Raw genomic sequence first — 13,086 nt, 5'->3', positions numbered from 1 at the left:
AGGGGCGCCTGGGTGGTGCAGTGGGTTAAGCATCTGCCTTTGGCTCAGGTCATGATCTCAGGGTCCTGGGATTGAGTCCCAAAAGGCTCTCTGCTCAGCGGGGAGTCTGCTTCTCCCTCTCCCCGCCCCGCCCCCGCTCATTCTCTCTCACTCGAATAAATAAATAAAATGTTTAAAAAAAAGAATTTTATTTCAAAAGCAAACTATCTCACTACCACAATAAAAATAGGCCACGGCTTGCCATAAATAGAAGGCAACTATAAAATAAATACAATAAAAACAAAGCAGTGCTATTAACCCAAACTCAGTTCTCTTGCTTTCCAAAGGACAAATCTGAGACCTGCTATCTCTTTGTTAAAAGAGGGTATTCACGGGGCACCTGGGTAGCTCAGTGGGTTAAGTGGCCGACTCTTTGATTTCGGCTCAGGTCATGATCTCAGGGTTGTGGGATCAAGCCCCTCGTCAGGCTCTGCGCTTTAGTGGAGTCTGTTTAGGATTCTCTCTCTCCCTCTCCTCCTGCCCCCCTCCTTCTCTTAAAAAAAAAAAAAAAAAAAGGTATTCAAGAAAAAGTTGCCAAAGAGAACCTGCAGAGGCTTTCTTCTCCATATAACCAGCAGGATAGAAGACTCTTCCGCTGTGTTATCTCCAGAGCAATACGTATAATGAGCAGTCATTTAGGAAACACGAGTGCAGGCCAGAGACGAGGAGAGAATTGCTCCCCACCCTCATGAAGACCCAATGGGCCTCCAAAGGGTAATAAGAGGAGGGAGACAAACGGGACCTGGGTCAAAGACCCAGGTGTGCCTCATGGACCTGCCACTTCCTAGCCATATAGCCTTGGCCCAACTGATTGACATTTGGGGGACCCTGGTTTCCTCAACTGTAGTTAAGAACATCATACCTGCCTCAGAGAGTTGCTGTAAGGACCCACCATGAGCCTGTATGTCACAGTGCTTCTCCATCTATAAAGTACTAGCTAAATAGAGCCAATTATAAGCATGTTCCAAAAGGAGCCAGCCAGTCGTACAACCGGGGTGGGGAGAGAGTGCCAGGGGCTTCCCCAACCACCTTCCAACTCCGGGGCCCTCTGCTTTGTCCCCAGGGCCATCAGCTGGCTCTCCCTGCTAGGACGTGGCACTGACTGAGAGGCCTCGGCCCGCTTCCGGTGTAGCCTTCTGTGCTGAAGGCCCGCGGACAGGTCTCGGGTTAGGAATTCTGGGTGTCCACCACCCCAGAGGCAGCCATCATACGAGTGCAGTGGTACATATATGTAACCCCGAATTCCTATCTGGTTCTCAGGACCCCACTCATGTTCCCTGCTCTGCAAAGGTTCCTGGTGCCCTCAGTGGTGACCTGCCCCCCCAGAGCCTTTGCATCCGTGTTCACCGGATCCACTTCATATCCATCTCGCCCACTAGACTATGAGCAAGGGTCTGGCCTCATATGCACAGCATCTGCCTAGGGCAGGCGACAGACAGCGCTGCTTGGCGAGCAAACACCACCTGGCCCTGCCCGTACCACCTCAGCGCTCACTGTAAATGACGAGCTGGATGTTTGTGTCCCCCGCCCCCCCAGATTCATACAAAGAAGCCTTAATCCCAATGTGATGGGACTGGGAAGTGGGGCCTTTGAGGGTGGAGCCCCGTGGGTAGAATTAGTAGTGCCCTTCCCGGAAGAAGCCAGAGAGCTAGCTTGCCCTCTTTCCACCAGAAGACAAAGAGTCGACAGCAGTCTGCAACCCAGAAGTGGGTACTTACTAGAAGCTGACCATGGTAGCACCCTGATCTTGGCACCCCACCCCCGCCCCCAGAACTGTGAAACAGAAATCTCCACTGCTTACAACTCCCGGGTCCATGGTGCCCTGTTCTAGCAGCCCAAACTAAGACAGAGGGCCTCTGCTAGGAACCTGAGAACTCCCTGAAGGTTTGGTCTAGCTGCAAGGCAGGCCTAAGTTCCAAGGACTGAGGTCCTCTGGGGGTCCCCCTCAGGCAACAGGAGAAACAGGAGTCGGTGGCTGAACGGCCCGGCTTCCTCACACCTCGGGTGGGACAGCTCTGGGGCACACCGTGCCCAGCCGCCCACAGCAGTCACCCGCTCGCCGCCACACCACACCCCATGTAGTCCTTCTCCCCTCCCCTGGCTCACTTCTGCACCACCCTGTCACACTCCCTGGGGTCCAGTGAACTACTGTCTCGGGGTCTGCTTCTGGGGCAGTTGGCGAGCTGGCTGATTGGATGTAGAGGAGGATGCTTAGCGGCAAAGAAAGAAATGGAAGCCAGCTTGCCCACTGTCCCTGAGCACATGCCGCTGCTTCCGCAGTGTCTAGACTACGCTGGGGCACGTGCACAGCCAACAGCTCTGGCACAGGAAAAAGCACTTCTCAGCTGTCCCCACCATCCTGCTATTTGTCATCCCATCCATCTGCTGTCCCCACGAAACGCTCACCCACGTCAGCTAAAATGGTGCACTGGGCTTGGAATCAGTTGAGAAAATGTCAGGCCGATGGAACAGAGGAGAGAACCGAAATAGCAACCGTACGGACCATGGGGACCACACAAATCTGCCCCTTCGCCTGGCAGGCAGGCCTCCCGGAGCCCAGAGGCCCCTCCTGGGAGGCTGGTATGGAGTGGGGGGGTGCGGGGCAGGGCCCTCCCCTCCGTTCCTCCACCTGGCACCTGGGTGCTCTTTGCCCCTTCCTAAGCCTGGCTTTGCATGAGCTCCTGCTTCTTGCCCCCTCTTCGGGGTCACGGGGGCAGGGGGTTCCCCAAACACAGAACTGGATTTGTTTAAAGTTGCTGCTTGGGGCACCTGGGTGTCTCAGTCGTTAAGCGCCTGCCTTCGGCTCGGGTCATGATCCCAGGATCCTGGGATCGAGTCCCGCATCGGATTCTCTGCTCGGTGGGGAGCCTGCTTCTCCCTCTCCCACTCCCCCTGCTTGTGTTCCCTCTCTTGCTGTGTCTCTCTCTGTCAAATAAATAAATAAAATCTTTTAAAAAATAAATAAATAAAGTTGCTGCTTATTTTTAAATGTTCATGTGAGTCTTCCAATCAGTGTTCCCTGTAGAAAGCGCTCAACAAAAATGTGTCGATTTCATGCCCCAGGTCAATGGCAGGATGTACCCCACGGACCAGCCTGTGGCCCAACGCGCTGGGGATGGGCTGTTCTTCCTCAGAGGAAAAGGGCCCTTCTGAAACCAAGACCATTCTGATCGCAGAAGAGTGGATACTTATTATACTCATTCAACCCGTCCATTCATTGTTATTCATTCATTCACGAGTTATTCATTCACGGAGCGCCTGTGACTAGCCAGGCGCTGTCCCGAGCTCCAGGAATACAGCAGTGAGCAGAACGAAGATTCCCCACCTTTCGGAGATCAGAGTGGGCGGGGGGAGACGGCAGTGAACAAAGGCACACATCAGTGTCAGCAAATGGGAAGTGGGGTGAAGGAAAAGCAGGGGCAGGGCAGGGACAGAGACCACGGCTTGTGCTGGGCAGTCAGGGAATGTTCCGGGCATCTACGGCTTGCAGGACAAACCACCTCAAAATGAAGAGCTTCAAACAACAATCTTTGTCTTACCTCCAGAGATTCTGTGGACTGACTGGGCCCAGCTGGGTGGTTCCTCTGTTCCCCACGGATTTTCGCTGGGGCTGTAGTCTTCTGAGGCCTCCCAGAGCCCGAACGTCCAAGACGAGTCACTCACACGTCTGGTGAGTGAAGGACGGGAGAAGGCTCGGCCCCTCTGGGACGTCAGCATAACCGGAGCCCTGTCTGCAGGCAGACTCCGGGCCTTTCCCTGCTGGGGTGGCCTGTCCAGATGGCCCTTCCACCTGGCCTTGCCAGCAGGGTAGCCAGACTTCTCCCACGGCAGCCCAAGGCTCCCCAGATTCAAAAGCAGCGGCCAGGCCGTCTCAAGGCTCAGGCCCAGAGTAGGCACAGCCTCCCTTCTGACACATTCTGTGGGTTAAAGTGGGTCTCAGAGCTGACATAGATTCAGCATGTGTGTGCAGGGGATTGCACCAGGTGGTGGTAACTGGGAGGCAGGGCTCGCTGACCGTGGGACACGGCAGCAGACACCAGAACAGAGTGGACACGTGAGACCTGCAGCGACCCACGGGCACGCAAAGGCCCTGAGCCGGGAGTGTGCTTGGGGTGTGTGAGGAGAGTAGGGTCCACCGCGGCACGAGCCGGGCAGTGAACCATGGGGCCCACAGGCAGCTAGAGGCCACACCACCTCAGCGGCGCAGGCCCTACCAAGGGACTTGGGAGCTAGCCGTTAGTGTGATGGGAAGCATGCCATGTGCCATCGTCCACGATGGTCACCTGATCCCAACGCTGCTGGGGTCCTGACGGGGGGGGGGGTCAAGGCTTCCCCTCAGCTTCTCACGCGGGCCTCCCAGGATCACGCTATTTAACTGCGGCCCCCCCTCCCCTCGCTCTCTCCCTGTGCCTTCTCTGCCCGATGATTCCTCCACACCACTCAGCACCAACTACATACGTGACATTGACTCGTTTCTCTTAGCTACTGTCCACCTTTTCCCTCTAGCACGGACACTGCAAACACGCTGGGGTTTTGTCCATTCCATCTGCAGGCCTGCTGCTAATATTTGCTGTAGGAATGATAATCGGGTGGGTCTAGCGCATGGCTCCTATGGGGATCGTGTGCCTGGTAAATACTGAATAAATGAATTAATTTGGCAACCAACTAACTTTTATAGTTGGACCGCGCTTATCTAGAAGTTACCTTCCAGTCAGCAATTATCTGGGGAAAATGAAGAAGAAAGGAAAAAAGCCTTCAAAGCAGCCTCAACAGCGACTAAAGGTCACAGGACAGCCCCTTGTTTTACGATTCTAGTGAGCTCGATAAGCCGGTTATCGAGCAACTGTGGCCTGGAAGGATCTGGGTTAAAGAGAGAGGGCCTCTGCTAGGACAAGAAGGAAAGCGACAGCTGCCAGGGAGGGGAGGCAGAAAACTCCCCATGCACCCAGAAGGTGCAGAGCCGAGCAATCCCGAGGGGGGCCCATGGGCCACGGAAGCCATGTCCACAAGTGGTCTGATGACAGGCCACATGTGGAATGACGACTGAGTCCCTTCCAAAAGGTCAGACTGTGCTCACTGTGCTCTGTTTAAGATGAGGAGCTACACCTACCTGAGGAAGATTTTCACTCAAAGCACCTGCACCACCTCTCACCTCATCCCCCCCTTTCCTAGGCAACTCCTTCTTATTCTCCATGTGGGAGTTCTTCACGCCCCAACGTCTGCACCGGCCTGCCCAGGCCTCTTCTCACGGCCACAGAGGACCGTGGCCAGCCTCCTGGATTCATCTTTATTCATCATTCTCTGGTCGAGGAACACTCACATTCCACCTCCACCCTAGACGCCCCACCACCTGCTCACCTTGTCCTCTTGCTCATGAGACCCTTGGACGTCTCTGATTCCTCCCTGACCCAGCGATGTGCAGACACTCCATCTCAGTAAATGGCGCCATAATGCTTCCAGATGCTCAGGCCAAAAACTTTAAAGACGTTCCTGACTCCTCGCTTTCTTCTCATAACTAGAGGGCCATGTCACTCATTATATAAACTAGAGCTGGCCCAGACAAACCAGGATGTGTGGTCTGGCCATGAACCCACATCCAATTCATCAGCAAACCCAGCTGGCTCTACTTTTAAGTACATAGCTAGACTCCGGCCATTCTCCACACCTCCTGCACTATCGCCCTGGCCCAAGCATTCATCCTGTCCTGCCTTGGTTTTTGCAATGGCTTCCTAACTGGTCTTCCCACTTCCACCCGTGCCTCCCACCTCCGAATCTGTTCTCACAGCAGCCACAGCAAGCCCATTAAAACCTAAGTGAGATCACGTTACTCCTCTGCTCAAAATTCTCAATGGTTTCCCAATTCATTCAGAGGCAAAGCCTCGGTCTTTACCAGAGCTTTGCCTTTGCTGTTCCCTCAGCCTGGAACGCTCCGCCAGGTAACCACAGCGCATGCTGCCTCGCTTCTTCCGGTCACAGGTCGCTGCTCCCTACAGAAATCGCCAACAGTCTTCACCAACATCACCTACGCAGCCCCACCCCAGCCCTCCTTGCGTGATGCGACAGACTGCATTTTCTAACAATGGCCATGGCAATCCGTACGGTCCCACAAACTCTTCTAAAACCACTCCTTCCATCAAAAGGGAGTCTTATCCACCACCTCTTTGATATGGACCTGCCTTAGGAACTCACTTCTAACAGACAAAATGTGACAAAGTGACACTGCAGGGCTCCGGAGGTGGGCTCTTCCGAGGAGATACAGCCTCCCCCTGACTCTGTCTCTCAGGACCTTACCCCTGGGAACCCACCACTCCAGAGGAAGCCCAAACTAGCCCACCCAGAGAAACCAGAAGGCGAGGAACCAAGGCCCCAGCCAACAGCCACCATTAACCACCAGCTGCTTGAGTGAGTAAGACTTCAGGGGGTTCGCAGGCTCTGGGCTTCAAGTCTTCCAGCTCAGGCCCTGGACATCAGAGAGCAGAGAAAAGCCAGCCCCTCGCCCTGTTCTGTGCCCTGTTCAAAGCCCCGACCCACAGAACTCCTCAGTTTTGGCACTGTTGATTACACAGCCATAGTAACTGAAAAATAAATTTGATTTTGCTGTGAGCTAACACCGTATATATTTACTTGCTTATTTCTTGTGTCTCCCCGAAAGAGAATGGGGACTCCTGGAGGGCAGGTACATGTGTCTATTTTTCCCGAGTCTCGGTATCTAGAAAAGTACTTGGCACACAGTGGGCACTTGGTAAATACTTGTTGAACAAACGAGTCTTTGCTAATTAAAGACAACTGCTCCGTACTATAATTGCAACACCTTCTGCTGAGGCACGCGACCTTTTCCTGAAGAAAGCGTTCTCTGGTGTGTTTTGGACAAGCTCCCTGTTAAAAAAATATCTCTTGTCAGCCATCTGGAAAATGATAAAGTTGGATCTATACCTCCCACTATACGCCAGGAAACAGTCCAAACGGATCAAAGATTTATACGTGATAAAACGAAACCATTAAAATCCTAGAAAAAGGCACGACAGGATTCCGATATAACCCTGGAGTGGGAAGGCCTTTCTAACAACGACTCAATCTCTCGCAGCCATAAAAGAAAAAGATGGATCGATTCAAACTGCATAAAAATCACAAAACTTCTGTTTGGCCGAGGAAAAACAGCATAAGCAAAATCGAAAGATAAATGACAATCTGGGAGGAAAGCCAGTCACTTCCATCACAAAGAGCTAAACTTCCTGATATATTTAAACAAACAAACAAGCAAACTTCTAGAAGTTGGACAGGAAAAGAGGCCAACAACTCAGTGGAAACATGGCCATTCAAGGCAATTCGCAGAAAGGGCTCTTAATCGCCTGAAAAAAGGCTCCACATCTTTCTTTCACACATAATGAGAGAAATGTAAAGTAAAACTACACTGAGAAACTATTTCTCACCTATCAGATTGGCCCAAATCCCAAGCCGCAGCAAATGACGTTGGCAGGGTGGCGAGGAGAGGGCTTCTCTCACGTGTGGCTGGTGGGACGGTGAACTGGCTGTATCCACCAGTGTTATGGTGGCTATACCCTTAGCCCGAACAATGACATTTCTGGGAATTTACCCCACAGATCGGTTTGCACATATGTGAAATAACGTATATATGAAATCACTCACCTAGCATTCTTCAGAGTAGACAAACATGGGAAACAGCATAAACGTCCATCAGTAGAAGATGGATAACCTACATTATGGTACATGCATATAACACAATACTAGAAGCTGTAAAGAAGAATGAGATCTTTGTTGTCCTATTATAGAAAGAGCTAACAGATGCATTATAAAAAGGAAAATGCAAGGTTCCAAACAGTATGCATGATGCTATCTGCTAATTTAAAAAAACCTGGAGAACAACAATACTTCTATTCCTGTTTGTTTATATATGAGTAAAGAGACTCAAGAAAGTTACACAAGGGGCGCCTGGGTGGCTCAGTGGGAAAAGCATGCAACTCTTGATCTGGGGGTCATGAGTTCGAGCCCCGTGTTGGGTATAGAGATTACTTAAATAAATAAATAAAAACTTAAAAAAAAAAAAAAGAAAGTTACACAAGAAGCTAACAGTGGTTGACTATGATGGTAGAGAGGCTTGGCAGATGAGGAACAGATTTGGAGGGAAGACTGTTCTCAGCATGCATTTTAATATTTTTTTTTTATTTCTCCCCAAAACACGACATAATTTGCAGGAGTGATTCACTCCTTTAGCTCCAAAAGAGGTCCCTTATCAAAAAGTAAATAATCCATGGAGAAACAGCGAGAGGTTACAGACCTCAAGCTTTTTCACCCCTAATAGTCCATTCCTGTGATTAAGCCCCCGGCTGCTTAGAACACTGGCAGCTAAACAGCCCAGTGGCCATGCCCTTTTCCCCCTCCCCACCAGGGATAACCCAAAGCCAATGACTAGTTCCCCAGCCACAAAGAGGGACGGCGTCTACAGTGCCATTCACCCTACAGAGTCCCCCTGGGATCAACCTGAGGCTAGACTCCAGCTGAGCCCACATCTTTGCCTGGTTTCTTCCTGTTGTAACTTGTTTCCATCTCCTCCTTACTGGTTTCTCCTGAGAGCCTCTCTCAAGAAATCACTTAGTGGGGCACCTGGGTGGCTCAGTCGTTAAGCGTCTGCCTCCTGCTCAGGTCATGATCCCAGGGTCCTGGGATCGAGCCCCGCATCAGGCTCCCTGCTCAACGGGAAGCCTGCTTCTCCCTCCCCCACTCCCCCTGCTTCTGCTCTCTCTCTCTCTCTCGCTGTGTCTCTCTCTGTCGAATAAATAAATAAAATCTTAAAAAAGAAAGAAAGAAAGAAAGAAAGAAAGAAAGAAAGAAAGAAAGAAAGAAAGAAAGAAAGAAAGAAAGAAAGAAATCACTTAGCCCAGAATTCCTGTCTCAGGCTCTGCTTCTAGAAACTCAACCTAAGACATCAACCAAATAAACCACCTGAACTGATAACAGATCCCTTTCTCCAAAGTGCACCACCACTAGGCACTTCTGACCAGCACATGCGTGAGTTTCCACACTGTGCTGACCTCACACCAACCAAAAGCGAAGATACTGCTGGCCAGACTTTGTACAAGTTCATACATGGTTTCCAAAGAGGGATAGAAAATATTGACAATAACTCGTGCATGCATTTCTATGCCCACCACCCGCGGACCTAAGGTCCCGAGGCCCCCAGCCTGAGAACTAGTTCCCCCTGAAATCATGATCCCAGACACTTTAGCTGGATTTCCTGACAATTGGCTGAGAGCAGGACAGGCAAATGGGGTTGGGAGGAGGAGGGTCATGGGATCGAGCCCCACATTGGGCTCTGCACTCAATGTGGAGCCCATTTGAGATTCTCTCCTTCTCCCTCTGCCCCCCCAACTTGCTCTCATTCTCTCTCTAAAATAAGTAAATAAATAAATTTTTTTTAAAGATTTTATTTATTTATTTGAGAGAGTGCAAGTACAAGCGGGGGTGGGGTACAGAGAGAGAGGGAGAAACAGACTCACCACTGAGCAGGGAGCCCGATATAGGACTCGATCCCAGGACTCTGGGATCATGACCTGAGTCGAAAGCAGATGCTTAACCAATGAAGCTGCCCAGGTGCCCCAATAAATAAATCTTTTAAAAAAAGAAGGCCAGTCTCTGACTGATGGCATGAGGAGAGCCACCACTAACCCTGAACTGCTAGGTGAGAAATAGTCTCTCTTCTTTAAGCCACAGAATTTGTAGGGAGTCTTTGTTACAGCAGCTGTGCCTTGTCCTAGCTAGGAAACCTGCCCAACATCCATTTCCTCTCTGGTCATAGCACCCGCTTTTCTGCTGGGGAACCACTTTCCTACTCCCAAGCCGGTGGTGTGGCTGACCTGCTCACACCACTCTGGCTTCAGGAGAGGCAGGAGCATGGCTGCCTATCTCCCACAGCACAGTGACAGTCTCAGGGTGGAACCAAGAGCCAAATCGAGCCACTTAGAGACAAGAAGCATCAGCCCAAGATCTTTGGCTGAAAGACAAACCCTTCTTCTGCTGAGCCGCTGTACTATGGGACAGGAGTCCAGAGCAATGGTTGGCCATGAGATCCCCACTTGAACCTGCCTGAGATTGAAGTCACCTTCAGGAAAACCAGATACAAGACAGAGAGAAAGATGAGTGATAACATGATTTAAGCACCTAGATCCAGCCATCGCTGGAGCTGGAACAACCCTAGATTTGTCAGCCAATACATTCTCTTTTCTGTTAAAGTCATTCTACTTTTTTTTAATTTATTTATTTTTTAAAGATTTTACTTATTAATTTGACAGAGAGATAGAGAGCACAAGTAGGCAGAGGGAGAGGGTGCAGAAGCAGGCTTCCCGCTGAGCAGGGAGCCCGATGCGGGGCTCAATCCCAGGACCCTGGGATCATGACTTGAGCCGAAGGCAGATGCCTAATGACTGAGCCACCCAGTCTCCCCAAAAGATTTTATTTTTAAGTAATCTCTACACCCAGTGTGGGTCTCGAACTCACAACCCTGAGATCAAGAGTTACATGTTCCACCAACTGAGCCAGCCAGGCACTCCTGGTAGTCATTTAATTTAATTTATTTGTTATTTTTTAAAAAAATATTTTATTTATTTATTTGAGAGAGAAAGTGAGACCGAGAGAGAGAGGCCAAGTGGGCAGAGGGAGGGGCAGAGGGAGAGGGACAAGCAGACTCCCTACTGAGCAGGGAGCCTAATGCGGGTTTGATCCCAGAACCCTTGGATCATGACCTGAGCCAAAGGCAGACACTTAACCAACTGAGCCACCCAGGCACCCCTGATAAAGTCATTTTAAACTGAGTTTCTGTCACTTGCAACCAAAAGAGTTCTGTTTGATAAAAATCTGTGCCAGGGCCACCTGGCTGGCTCAATCAGTGGCACATAGGGCTCTTGATCTCAGGGTTATGAGTTCAAGCCCCATGTTGGGCATAGAGCTTACTTTAAAAAAGAAAAAAAATTTTTTAAATCAATAACTAAAAATCCATCCCTAAGGAGAACATCATGTCAGCTAGTTCACAATTCCCTGTGCAAACCAGACCAGAGACCAGCTGCCCCAGCTAGTCATTTAGATCATCCCTTACAGGAATACTCATTTTTGTTGTCAAAATTACCCAGATCACTGTGGAAAGCAAATCATGCTCTCTAGACGCTCTCCCCTGCATCAAGTGCTAGGAGACAACAGGATGTCAGCAATTGGCCCTCTGCAGCCAGGGCCAAGGCCTCGGCGCTGGCTGTCCCAGGAGGCTGCACCACGTGGCCTTCACAACATCCCACTCTGCTGCTCTGAATCCCAAGTGCATCCCCAGCCACCGCGGATGCTTGAACGTGGCCACGTAGACCAAGCTCCTGGACCTTCATGCGAGGCAGAGCTCCTAGGACCACGGCGACCCTTCAGGATGGCTCTGGGGCACGGGGTGTTGCTGTTCAGAGAAACCAAAAGCGTGAGGATCTCCCAAAGCCTGCCCTCGTCTCATGCCTGCCTCTTGCATAGTCCAAATTGAACCGGGGATGGGGGGGTTGCGGGGAGTCCTTTCCTTTCTTAAGGGTGGGGAGAGGGAAAGGGGTATTTTGACCAGAGTTAGGATTCCTGGCACTTTCCTCCGGCCACCAGCCGATGGCCCCTGTGGCTGCCTCATCTGCTTCTGGGCACCAGGACGCTGACCCCCTTGGGAGTGCTCTGAGGATTGTTCCAGAGAACGCTGTGCAGCCAGGGGTGCCAAGCTGTGTGCCCCACATCATAGGGGCTCCACAGAACGGTTTATTTCCTCCACCAAGAAAGAGGAGTGGTGGCGCACCTGGGTGGCTCAGTCGTTAAGCGTCTGCCTTTGGCTCAGGTCATGGTCCCAGGGTCCTGGGATCGAGCCCCTTTGGAGGACTCCCTGCTCAGCTCCCTCTCCCACTCCCCCTGCTTGTGTTCCTGCTCTCACTATCTCTCTCTGTGTCAAATAAATAAATAAAATCTTAAAAAAAAAAAAAAGAAAGAAAGAAAGAGGAGTGGACTTGCAAGAGAAATGTTCACTTGCCATGCAGCTGAAATTGTCCAGATCTTGGCATAATGCCTGGCCCACAGTGTGGGAAAGGAGGACATTGGAGGGTGGGGGGTGGGGGAGAGAAGCAGGAAGAGAGGTGGAGGGAGGAGGGAGAGGAAGCGGGGGGAGGAGGGAGGAAGTACGAAAATGGCGCCATCACCCAAATGTTCCCCAGACCAAGAAGCGGCCTGGTCCTCACACAAGATTTTCTTCCTCTTCCAGGGTGAAAATGAGGCTGGGGCCCTCAGACCCGGGGCACCGGGGCAAGGCAGCTGAAGGACCGCAGGGTAGAGTAGGTCAGCACTCCAGTCTGTTCAGGCAGCTCCCCGGACTAGGGAAAATCTCTCTCGGCCACCATGGTTCCGAGGGTTCGGGCCCTTCCTGCTACCCCTCCAGTCATGGAAGGACCCTGGAAACCACCTGGCCACCCCTCTCGTCCCCAGGGCCTCCTGCCTCTCCTTTGCCCGATCTCCGTCTCAGGTCTGCTTTATTGTGAACCTCCTGGGCCTCTGGGGCAGGCCTCCCAGGTGAGGAGATGAGGGTGGCCAAAGGTCACAGAGCTCAGCAGTCACATGCCCCGAAGGAGACTGCTGTCCCTCCCACAAGGGCACAGCGTGCACCAGGCCAGCCAGCATTCCTCCGGGTCCCGAGTTCGTGGCTTCTCCGCCAGGGCCAAACTCAAGGGAGGGGCAAGTGCCTGCAGCCACCAAGTCCCAGCCCCAGAAAGCCAGAAGCGTCTCCACAGTGACCTCAGGGACACAAAAAAGCACGGATGACGAAAGCATCCATGAATGACCTTCCCCGTCCACCCCAGACGTCTCTGCCCATCTGCCTTGGGGGACCTGTTCACCTGCCCTCCTACCCAGTGCTCAAGATCTGCTTCCTCGTACTCACCAACCAATACAAAATCACCCACCCCAAAGAACCTGAAGTCGAATGTCACACATTAGGCCCTAGACAGGGAGCTAGAACCCAATGCTCTGTTTTGTTTT

The sequence above is a fragment of the Zalophus californianus genome, chromosome 8, assembly GCF_009762305.2.
Source record: "Zalophus californianus isolate mZalCal1 chromosome 8, mZalCal1.pri.v2, whole genome shotgun sequence".
NCBI classification, from domain to species: domain Eukaryota; kingdom Metazoa; phylum Chordata; class Mammalia; order Carnivora; family Otariidae; genus Zalophus; species Zalophus californianus.
This window is presented reverse-complemented; position numbering follows the sequence as displayed.